Source organism: Halichoerus grypus, chromosome 12 (assembly GCF_964656455.1).
Source record: "Halichoerus grypus chromosome 12, mHalGry1.hap1.1, whole genome shotgun sequence".
NCBI classification, from domain to species: Eukaryota; Metazoa; Chordata; class Mammalia; order Carnivora; family Phocidae; genus Halichoerus; species Halichoerus grypus.
In genome coordinates, this window is record NC_135723.1 from 3,221,588 (window position 1) to 3,234,244 (window position 12,657).

Sequence of the window (12,657 nt, forward strand, 5' to 3'; positions counted from 1 at the left end):
CCCAGGCATCCCTGGAGCAGCCCATCTTTGTGTCAGGCCTTAAACCAGCCTCCCCAGCAAGTGATTAGAATCAGCTGAATGCCAAGGATGACATGAGTGTCCCCGTGTCGGATTTTTTCCTACCTTGTGTAATATTTCACAGCCATTCTGGTTCTAACACCCTCCGGAACCTTTCCTGGTGCTATCCCCCCTTTCTTGTGTTATCCTCCCTTTCTTGCTGGGACACACCAACCAGGTCCTGCAGTCTTTTCCACATACAGCCTATTTGGGGGAACTTTGACGTTCACGTTCGATCTCTGCCAAATCGTGACTCTGGCATTGGTGGAAAACCAGGACCTGCCTCAGGTGAGGTCACTCTCCTGGTAGGGGAAGGCTGTTCTCCTTCGGCAAGGTGAAAGGTGCTATGGCCCATGGCCAGAATGGTCCACGAAAATGTGAGAGTTCCAGATTTTCAGGATCATTTCCCAAAATATCTGCACCCCTGGACATGGGGTCCCTCTCATTTCTAACCACAGCCCTGACTTTGACAGAAAGACCACCTGTAGCCATGCAACATTTAAATGCTTAATTTGGTTTCAGCCAAGACACGAGGAATGAGTCCCTTTGTAACTGCCCGAGACGGCTTTGGGCTCTCAGAACATGCTTCGGGTTGTCAGTTAATTGTTCTGAGCCTATCATTTGAGGTGTCCAAAATCACAGCACTTGTCAGAACAGCTATCACCCTTCATCGTGCTAACATTATCCTAATCAAAGCAGGAGGTAGCTACTAATCTCTCAGCACTTGCTTTCCACTCGTACCAAATTCCAAGACGTGAACTTGGTGCATGCCAGGGTCATTATCATTCCACTGACTACAAGCTAAGGGCTCCCAACGTCTATCGGAGAGATTCATGATCCAATGCCAAAATCCCTTCTCGAGGGTCTGATTTATACGACTAGTCCTCTATCAGCCAGATCCCCTGAGAAACAGGCTTAAAACAAGGATTATGGGTGAATGATTCTCTGCGAGAGGCAGTCCTGGCCGTGAGCAGTGGGAGAAGGGGTGTTTGAGAGGGAGGTGGGAGTCAAGCTCACTGATGCGTCTCTGTGCTGATCACTCTTTCCGGATGAGCTCTGCAGGAACCAGCCAGCTGCTTGGCTCATGGATGTCTCCACAAGTCCAGCCAAAAAGGAGAAACTGCACCTCAACCAAGCCTATGAGCTAAAGGACTGGGCATGAAATTTGTCTTTTGCTCCCTCCCTTCTGTTTCCTATCTACTAAAGTTCACTTTGAGGTTAGTTAACTCCTACAATTTAGAGGTACATCATCCCACGCATTAGTGACCGCTGAGGAAGCCAGACATTTCAGGCCCAGAGTGTGGCATTGCACTGGAGTCTGGAGGAAGAGGAGCCTGCACGGAGGTCCTACAGTCCAGAGAGAGGAGGGTTGGGGGACATCCAAGGAGGTTCATAAGATGACAAAGTGTCATGTTGGGAAAACAGGGAAGAATCCGTGTGTGTGTGTGTGAGCGCGCACATGTCTGTTGTCATGAGTCCAGACTCCAGAGAACAAATTAGCTCTAGCTATTAAACAAAGCAGGATACATAAATTTCAGAACTCAGCATGGAATAAAATCATGGGCATCCCTGTTCAAAATCCCAGAGAAAAGTCCTCTTAAAGGTACTAAAATAAAGGGGCACCTGAGTGGCTCAGTCGGTTAAGCATACGCCTTTGGCTCAAGTCATGATTTCAGGGTCCTGGGATCGAGCCCCAAGTAGGGCTTCCTGCTCATCGGGGAGCCTGCTTCTCCCTCTCCCTTTGCCTCTCCCCCTGCTCATGCTCTCTCTCTCACTCTCTCTCTCAAACAAATTAATAAAATCTTAAAAAAAATAGTATAGAGCTTAACATTAGTCTTTCTATTGTTAAATGACACTTTTAAATATAAATATAAGAACATTCACTGCATATGGAATCATCGTATTTCGCAATTTGTATTTTGTGACTTGGATATGCATGCATATTTCATTGTTATCAAAACAGTGGGACTGGGATGCTGCATACACGTAGCTCAATTTTTTTTTTTTTTTTTAGTTTCACTTCTCGATAGGTGCACATTCTGTCAACAGTGTCAACTTCCGGCTTGTGGACAAGTACCACAGGACCGGCGGGAAGGAACTCGGAGGCTCTCTATCCTTGTCCTTCCTATCATTGCAGTAGGGGAAGGAGGCTGATAAAGGGAAGGGACAGGAGTAGGAGAGGACAGGATAGGGTCCTTGGTCATCTGAATTTCTTAGAACACCATTGCTTCTCTTCTGAATTCAAAAACAAGAAATCCTAAAGTTCTGGTTTGAGAGGAAAGGTGGCCACTCAGGGCTGAGAAAGCCCCCACTTACTTATTCACTGACAGCACACTCGCCTTGCATTTGGTTTGAATCTTCTGCAACTCCGAGCCTGTCAGAAGTGTGCCTGTTAATGGTTTTGACAATTGTATATACTTGTGTGGCTATCCCTCCAATCATGCTAGAACATTCCATACCCCAAGAAGCTAGCACGTTCCCCTCCTACTCATCCTTCCACCCCTACCCCAGGCACACTTGAACCAAATTTCTATCACTACAAAGTAACTTCCATAATTCTAAAACCTCATGTAAACAGATTCATACATTAGGCAATTTTTTGTTTCTTCCATTCAACATGTTTCTGATATATCATTGTCGATAGATGTTTGAGTTGTTTCCAGTTTTTGGCAATCGTGAGTAAAGCAGCTACAAAAATCCATGTACGATTTTTTTTTTTCCAGACATATACTTTCATTTCTTTTGGGCAATTACCTAGGAGGGTAATTTATTGGTCTTATGGTAAGGATATGTTTAACTTTATAATACGTTTCCAAACCATTTCACAAGGGCTTCTATCGATTTTTACTACCACCGATAACATGTGAGAAACTCACTGGCTGCAAATCCTCATTGAAATTGGCACTGTCAGTGTGTTCAATTTTATTCCTTCTCGTGTATGCAATGGTGGGTCACATGATTTAATTCAATCTCATGGCCCATGAGGTCGAGCATTTTTTCCATGTGTTTATTGACCACTTTTTTATCACTTTTCTGAAGGGTCTCTACAAATTTTCCTGACAACAATATTTATCTTCTTGTTATTTAATTGAAAATTTCTTTATTTGTTATGGATGCAAATCCTTTGTCACATGTTCTGTATGACAAATATTTTCTTCCAGTCTGTTTCTGGACTTTTTATTTTTCTTCATGGTGTGTTCTGGATATCAGGTAAGTTGTTTATTATTTTGATGGAGTCCAATTTATCAGGTTTCCTTTAGAGTTAGTGCATTTCACGTCCCAAGAAATGTTTGCCAACCCCAAGCTTCTAATTGGTTTTTAATCTCACGTCAAGATCAAAAGATCGAGTCACAAAGGTTGACAGTGACCTGGATTTTATGTTGGCGGTAAGCCCGCGGCCACTCTGAGTGTGAAGTATCTTATCTGGGACAAAGCATCATACCTCAGCTTTTACTGACATAATATTGAATACTATGAATACTTTATTCCACCATAAAATAAAAACAAAGGCAAACATTTTTACATTTGGAGAATTTCTGCTTTTAGTAAAAACAAGATTGAAGTAGCAACTTGATTTTACCAGCTGTAACCTACCTGGCTAAGTTATTGTTTCTGTCCATGACTTTTATTTTTTAATTTCCTCTCTTCTTAACTTGTGTTCATGTAGAGTGTCCATCATGGAGAGAGCCAAGTTGTTGGCTTCCAAGTTGGACACTCTAAGCTTCTGGACAAATGCATACTCTTCTTACACTATTCTATATTGCTAAAAGCATTTCCCCTGCCTTTCCTAGAGACTGTAAGACTGTCTGTGACAGAGACCCTGTCTGGGGTATTTTTCTTTAAATCCAGCATCTTAGTGTCTGCTGTATGATAAGAGCTACATTATGTTTCAGGGTGTTTTTTGTAACACACATAAATAATACGTTTTAAATCTACAGTGTTAGCGTAGTATGGGACTATTTCAACATTTTCAAATATCAGAAAATTACACTGATGTCAAACAAGATTTTCCACCTGTTTTTTCTGCCCTTCATTCCTTAAAGCTCTCATGCCTTCTAACACACACACACACACACACACACACAGATGGGGTAAGCATCACAAATAAGACACACGTGTTTAGACATAAATTAATTTGTAAATAAACTCAAAGAAAAAGTAATAGTCACCTAAAAGAAATATCATTTATTCACTTAGATAGTTTTAAATTTAATTTAAAACATAGAAGATAGAAACACCTGGGTGGCTCAGTCCGTTAAGCATCCAACTCTTGATTTCAGCTCAGGTCATGATCTCAGGTTCGTAGGATTGAGCCCCGCACTGGGCTCTGTGCTGAGCATGGAGCCCTCTTAAGATTCTCTCTCTCTCTCTCTCTCCCCCTTTGCTCCTCCCCCACCCCATTTGCACAAGCTCTCTGTCTTTCTCTCTAAAATAAATAAATAAATAAAACATAGAATATAGATTCATGTTTTCTTTTAAAGGTGGAAAAAATGTCTTTCTTTTCTGTAGAGAAATTTTCCAGTCGATTATTTAGATACATTTTTCCATTGTTATCAGCACAGACTTTTTTCACTGTGTTATACTTTTCTGCAGTCAGGGAAGTGACCCCACATTTGTAGAAATCCCACTGTGTGGTGGTTAGCATCACACCATTTCATTCAATCAATGCACTACAGAATTTTATAGAGAAACAAACTTCTAGTTTAAGGGACTGGTATTCAGAGGCTTTAAGACACTCATCTGAGTGCCATATAATAATTCATAATCAATACTGACATCCCTAAGAAACTGAAGATAGTTCAAACCACAATACAAAAGCAACTCTCTTATTGGAAAGGTGATGATGTGGGGAACAAAGTACGTCAGATTTAACAATAACAAAGTTAATTTTTAGATATGATTTCCCCAAACTGTTAATTTAAAAAACGACGTGGATGGAACTGGAGGATATTATGCTGAGCGAAATAAGTCAATCAGAGAAAGACATGTATCATATGACCTCACTGATATGAGGAATTCTTAATCTCAGGAAACAAACTGAGGGTTGCTGGAGTGGTGGGGGGTGGGAGGGATGAGGTGGCTGGGTGATAGACATTGGGGAGGGTATGTGCTATGGTGAGTGCTGTGAAGTGTGCAAGACTGTTGAATCACAGATCTGTACCTCTGAAGCAAATAATACATTATATGTTAAAAAAAAAAAGAAGGAGATAGCAGGAGGGGAAGAATGAAGGGGGGGATTCAGAGGGGGAGACGAACTATGAGAGACTATGGACTCTGAGAAACAAACTGAGGGTTTTAGAGGGGAGAGGGGTGGGAGGATGGGTTAGCCTGCTGATGGGTATTAAAGAGGGAACATTCTGCATGGAGTACTGGGTGTTATACGCAAACAATGAATCATGGAACACTACATCAAAAACTAATGATGTAATGTATGGTGATTAACATAATAAAAAAAGCAACTTTAATATAATGTTATATTTGAATTTCAAACTAGAGCAGTGAACTGGTTATAAAAAATTGTTCTCTGAGATATTTGTAAATGACATATTGGATAAAGGGCTAGTATCCAAAATCTATAAAGAACTTATCAAACTCAACACCCAAAGAACAAATAATCTAATCAAGAAATGGGCAGAAGACATGAGCAGACATTTTTCCAAAGAAGACATCCAAATGGCCAACAGACACATGAAAAAGTGCTCAACATTGCTTGGCATCAGGGAAATCCAAATCAAAACCTCAATGAGATAACACCTCACACCAGTCAGAATGGCTAAAATTAACAAGTCAGGAAACGACAGATGTTGGCGGGGATTCGGAGAAAGGGGAACCCTCCTACGCTGTTGGTGGGAATGCAAGCTGGTGCAGCCACTCTGCAAAACAGTATGGAGGTTCCTCAAAAAGTTGAAAATAGAGCTACCATACAATCCAGCAATTGCACTACTGAGTATTTACCCCAAAGATAAAAATGTAGGGATCCGAAGGGGTATGTGCACCCCAATGTTTATAGCAGCAATGTCCACAATAGCCAAACTGTGGAAAGAACCAAGATGTCCATCGACAGATGAATGGATAAAGAAGAAGTGGTATATATATACAATGGAATATTATGCAGCCATCAAGAGGAATGAGATCTTGCCATTTGCAATGATGTGGATGGAACTGGAGGGTGTTATGCTGAGCGAAATAAGTCAATCAGAGAAAGACATGTATCATATGACCTCACTGATATGAGGAATTCTTAATCTCAGGAAACAAACTGAGGGTTGCTGGAGTGGGGGTGGGGGGTGGGAGGGATGGGGTGGCTGGGTGATAGACACTGGGGAGGGTATGTGCTACGATGAGCGCTGTGAATTGTGCAGGACTGTTGAATCTCAGATCTGTACCTCTGAAACAAATAATGCAATATATGTTAAGAAAAAAAAAAGAAGAAGAAGATAGCAGGAGGGGAAGAATGAAGGGGGGGAAATCGGAGGGGGAGAAGAACCATGAGAGACGATGGACTCTGAAAAACAAACTGAGGGTTCTAGAGGGGAGGGGGTGGGGGAATGGGTTAGCCTGGTGATGGGTATTAAAGAGGGCACATTCTGCATGGAGCACTGGGTGTTATACGCAAACAATGAATCATGGAACACTACATCTAAAACTAATGATGTAATGTATGGTGATTAACATAACAATAAAAAAAGAAAAAAGAAAAATTTTTCTCCATACCCTTCGGTTTCCTCTCATACTTTCTTCCTGGATTTGTAGCTTGCTTACAAACAATTCATTATAAACAGCCAACAACAAACCAAAAAACCCCACACAGATACGGGAAAAAATGGCAGTGCAGATGGAAAAGTCAACCATTAAAAGGTACTGAGTATTTCTACTTACTCTCTAAAAGCTTTTCCCTACTGCTAGGGATAGAAGGACTCTCTCCAGATTGCCATAGAACCTGTGATAGCACGCATGAAATTGTGGTTCTGATTCAACCCCTTTTGAAAGATTCTTGTTCTAGGAGAGACACTAGCCTTTGAAAATGCAGGTTACAGTGCCATTTATAACAGCTGCAAGATTACTAAGTGCTTCTCTTCCATTTGATCTTAATATAGTTTTGTGGGATTATTTTTTTTTGTCTTTAAATCGACACGCACATATGTGAAAAAATGGCTCCTTCGATTTCTACTTTCTACTTGAAATTTCCTCCTGTTTTTTTCCCAAGAAGGCACCGTCAGTCCCACACCTCAGGACTGTCAGAAAGAATCTCAATAGGTGAGGAAGAAAAGGTCCTGGAAAATGCACCTGTAATTAAAACTTTAACAGAACTATAGGTTTCCTTGGTTCTTCAAAGCCTTCTTATGTGAAATTAAGTCTGATCAAAATTGTTTTTGAGGAGCATATTGCTGTTACTGGTCTGTTGCAAATGAATAGGAAAAGTGCCATTGATAGGAATATATAACCAACTGAAATCAACAGTGTGTCAGATAGACCATACTAATGTGAATTAAAACCCAAGGCATACTTCACAGTGTTATAAACAAGTCTGGAGATAGCTGGAGTAGATAATAAAATATGACATGCACAGTGAGGGTGAAAGTTACTGTGTTAGCACAAGATTCAACAGGCAGGAGATGCTCGAGATGCTCAAGTAATTGTTGTTGATCATTTCGTAACACTGTCTTAATTTGTGGTCTTTCCTTGTGGCGATTGAAATGATAACTTTGGGTTAATATTGCATCATAGGAATTAGGACTGAACATCCTGTTACATGATGGGCTTGTCCAGAAAGTCTGCAGTTAGCTAAGGAAATTCTGCAGGCTAGTATCAGGAGAAAAATCTACGTTGTTGGAGATTAATGAAGAGTTGCTAATGCAATACGATGTTGAGTGACATTTTGTGAAACAATTTTCAAACTACAACTATATTCCTCAGAGTTGGCAAATGCCTGTCTCTTTTGCTCAAAAGCTGGGACTGTTGTGGAGATCTGAGACCTAGTGTTTGTTACAGTTCCTTATACATAGTAGGATTTACATTTTATTTATCTCTTGCTTCAATGTAATTAATTATTCACTGCTTCTTTGTATCCTTATGATGAATCTTTATAGATTTCTAAGAAATATGTTATTTCCTGTTTATACACACAAAAAGTCTGATTCCAATCAGTTTTTCAGCCACTCTTTCTGATGTTTCTATGCTTCCATTTCAAATTAATGAGTATAACACTGGTTTTCTGAAGACGTCTTTGATCTGCACATTTAAGATAAAATGCTACTTTATTAAGTCCTGAAAGCGTACAGACATTATCTTCAAAAACCCAAGTAAATTATATTTCCTATCAGAACAACAGACACAAAAATTGCCTGATAATTATTTGTAACATGAACGAGCAAGACCTAGCCTTACCTGATCCAAAGAAGGAGATAAAATATGTTCTCCAGATGCTAATGCCGAAGAAACAGAATTGTTTAGAATACCGCCTCTTGGAACCCTGGCTGAGAAAATGCCAGTGAACAGAATGGAGACGCTATCAGGAAACCATGCAAAAATCATTTGCTTTGTCCCTCCTGTGTGTGAGTCACTGGTAAAGTTACATTGTATGTACAGTAAACTCATGATTTCCTGTGATGGCGCGTGTGGTATTCTCCTTAAAGGTGAGAGAACCCAGGTGGTCGGCAGAACCCAGGTTGCCACACACAGGGATGGGCACATTCAGAGGGCAGTAGGTTGTTGGAGGTCTCTCCCAACAGTTTGCCCCTGAAAGGCAAGTCCACTTTATATTTAAATATAATTCACAATAGACGATTGGCTGGTGGCAGTTCAAGTGGAGCTTATGAGAGCAAAATTGTATTTTTCTATTTGTCTCAGGGTGACTGGAGTTGGGATGATTCACCAACAGAACTCGGAAGAGAAAAATGTTTAAACCAGAAAGCAACTGAATCCGCCTCCTTCCGAATTTTCCAGAATCGAGCTCTTTGAATTTTAGTTATTTTAATAGAATTCATTTTGACAGTGATTTCTGTGGGCAAGATCCTTCCTCTCTATATTTTGTTAATGTTTTCACTTCCATTCTCGGTTAGGTTCTATTTAATCACTAGGAGGAATATGTGCCGTTAGTAGGAGTTATAATAATCCGACGGTCTGTTCTCCATGCCTTTTATTTCACCTTGTTCTTCATTTTTCCTTTGCATTGTTCTTTGTGCTGTTGTAAATGTGATTTTTTGCACTTGAAATTTATGCGGTTATTTTCCTGTCTTACCGATGCTATAGAATGGAACCATTTCTAATGTGCACATGACCTCTTTCCAAAGGACGCAGTGATCGGGTGCATGCCGTGGGGCTGTGAGTGGGGAGGTGTCCTTCCCAGTCAGCCTCTGATTCACATGTTTATTTTCCAAATATGTCAGCAGTGACTTTTGGCAACTCGTTGCCCCAGGTGGGAATGCTAATACACATGTACTTCCCTCCAAGTTTTTGGTTCTTAAACTTTTATCTGTGGGTGATGGAATAAGCACCTTGGGTCTTGGGAAGGAGAGCAATCAGGAATAAATGGTGCCCTTTTGCAATTTCTGGTTTCAGGCTGAGGGGTACAAGTGCAGGGAAGAGGGTTAGCTGTAAAAGAGAGGAGCGAAGGAAGGCCTGACGTTCCCTGCACCGGCGTTTTTGCTATGAAGGTGAGGTTGTTCATTAATATTCGACGGGGTCCAAAAGAGCTGAAGGATTTGTCTATTGTGTAATCCAGAGTCAGAACAGGGAGAACCTATAAACTTGCTTTGAGATGTGGTACTTTGGAGGGCAAACAACAACAACAACAACAACAAATAAAGCTGTTGGCTGATTTCCATTGTGTTATGCTCTGTCAATAATCCAGCTTTCTCTGACCGAGCTCCTGGGGATTTCAGAATATGTGGACCATTGGTGACAAACGAGCCACACTTGGCTTCACTTCTGGGGAGACTGTGCTAGAAAAAGCTACCCAGGCTTAAGGCAACTGAACTTCACATTAATTGACACCGTATCTAAAACTTTCTATAATTTCACATCTTTTTATATGTACTTATGAGATAGAGTTCTTGGTGTTGACACTTTTTAAAAAGGTTTTATTTATTTATTTGAGAGAGAGAGAGAGAGCACCAGCAGGGAAAGCAGCAGAAGGAGAGGCTCTGGGACCATGACCTGAGTCAAAGTCAGATGCTTAACCGACTGAACCACCCAGGCGCCCCATTTGTGTTGACACTTTTTATAAAAAACCCTCCTGCTACACTGCTATTACTGTTCATGAAATAGTACCTTATAATAAGCTATTCTCATTGCATATTATATAATATTAATATATTATTATTAATTATCTTTCTAAATCTTCCCTTTACAAAATGAAGATCATTCAAGCCAATGTTTCTCACTCTGGGGTAAGCGTATCCAGAAGGGAAGAAAACGGTACATTTTTTTTTATTAACACTGTTTTCTTTTGAAGGTTTCTAAGGAAAAGTCATCAAACTAATTACTGAAAATATGCTATAATAAATGGACATAGTATATAATGGGACACAAATTTGGATGGAGTTTTAAGCAGAAGGTGAAAATTTAACAACATTCTGATACAATGTTGCCGGTGGGCCCCTCTGTGGGGTGGGGTTTTGGGATGCTTCTAATCTCTTGACCTTTCACAGATTATTTATGTGATCCTGTCTTTCAAGATTGCCAAACATGAGGGTACTCCCTCCTGCCTCCTGCACTGTAACAGTGTGTGAGCTCCAACATTAAAATAAATAGAATTCTCCTGTCACTTCTTTGGAAATGGAGAAAAATTGACAGCTTATTGCTCATGTAATCACCCATTTAAAATTGAAGACAGCTTATTAAATCTTCCATTTACTGTTCTATTTTTCAAAAAGCCCAAATCACTTAATCCTTGCTCATAAAATTTATTTCTAATTCCTGTATCCTTCCCTTAAAGAAACGATCTTTCCCCATGACATGATGATCATTTGTATATTGTACTAAGAAGGGCAGACGAGCAGGTGATTAATCATGTGGTTGAACCAATGGACTTATACAAAACCTTTCAATTAAAAATACATATAGGAAACAGAGGGGAAGATATTCATCTTCACTTTCTTAATCTTTCTTCAAAGATAGGTCCCATCCATCTCTGTTTAAAGTTATTTTATTTTTACTGAATCTTTCACACTTGAATTATATCATCTGTGGAACCATTTAGATAGTTCAGATGCTAAGAAACCCATTCAAGTATCAGCTTTCAAAGAATGTGTTCTGGGAAGGACAATGTATCTCAAAGTTTATTTTCATGTAAGGGAAGCATAAGCTTTTATGTGTGGGTATGGTAACTCTAATTTTTAACAAGGGAGCTAATATACTTTTAATGACAGAAATACAATATCCATGAAAAGGAAAACATCATTTTTCATTACAAGTTTCAGGGGCATGTTATGACACATCAGGGTATGTATACACAAAGGTTGCTGATACATTTTCCTAAAATTCAAATAGTAATGTAACAGATACCGGAACAAATAACAAAAAACAACCTTGGGTACCACATGCATCCACACACTCCCACCCCTCCAGGGCAGCCGCTATTGTGAATTTGAATACCAACAATTAGTTCTGCTTGTTTGGAAATTCATGTAAATGGAATCATACTGGGAGCACACCCCTTGTGTTGGGCTTTTTTACTCCAGTTTGTGAGATCTATCCATGTTGAGGAGGGTAATTATATATTTTTCCTTCTTGTTGCTTTAAAATGTTACTTAACATAAATATGCCACAGGTTATTTATCATTCTTCAGTTAATACTAGTTTTCCCCCCATTTTTTGCTCTTTCCAGTTGTGCTGCTGTCTACACTCTTACAGGTTTCTTTTGGTGAGCTTATCTACACATATGTGCCCAGGAGGGGAACAGAGAGGAGAGAGGAGAGGCTTACCCAAGTGTTTGCACTAATTTCAGGTCCTGGGAGCACTGTACCCAGTGTCCTTGCCCACAGTTATCTAGTGTGCTGTTTGTGGTTTTATTTTGCATTCCCTGAGGACTAATGAAGTTGAGAAACTTTACATTTATTAGAAAATTTGGTATCCACTTAGTGAAGTGCTGATACAAGGCTTTTTTTTTTTTTTAACTTTTATTTATTTGAGAGAGAGCATGAGATGGGGGAGGGGGGGCGGGCAGAGGGAGAAGCAGACTCCCCACTGAGCAGGGAGCCTGGTGATGCTGGGTTTAATCCCAGTGATGGGGTTTTGGAATATAGGTGAAGTTCAGTGAGGTGAGGTCTGGGGCCAATGGCCAAGAAAGAATCCTTGAGACATCTCTGGTGCAAAAAGGTGGTTTTATTAAAGCACGGGACAAGACCCGTGGGCAGAAATAGCGGCTGCCCTCTCCCTGGGGTTGTGAGGGGTGGCTGATTATATACTTGGGAGTTGGGGGAGGCAAGGAAAAAGGGAGGTTTCAAAAGGATCTTTGTATGTTAAAGAAGACTCACAGGATACCAGAGGCCTTGCCATTGTTTTACCCTGTAGCAAGGCATTAACAGTAAGATAGTTGGGAGCTTCCTGGAGGAACATTACCTTCTGCCCACTTCACCCAAGTATCTGTCAATGGGC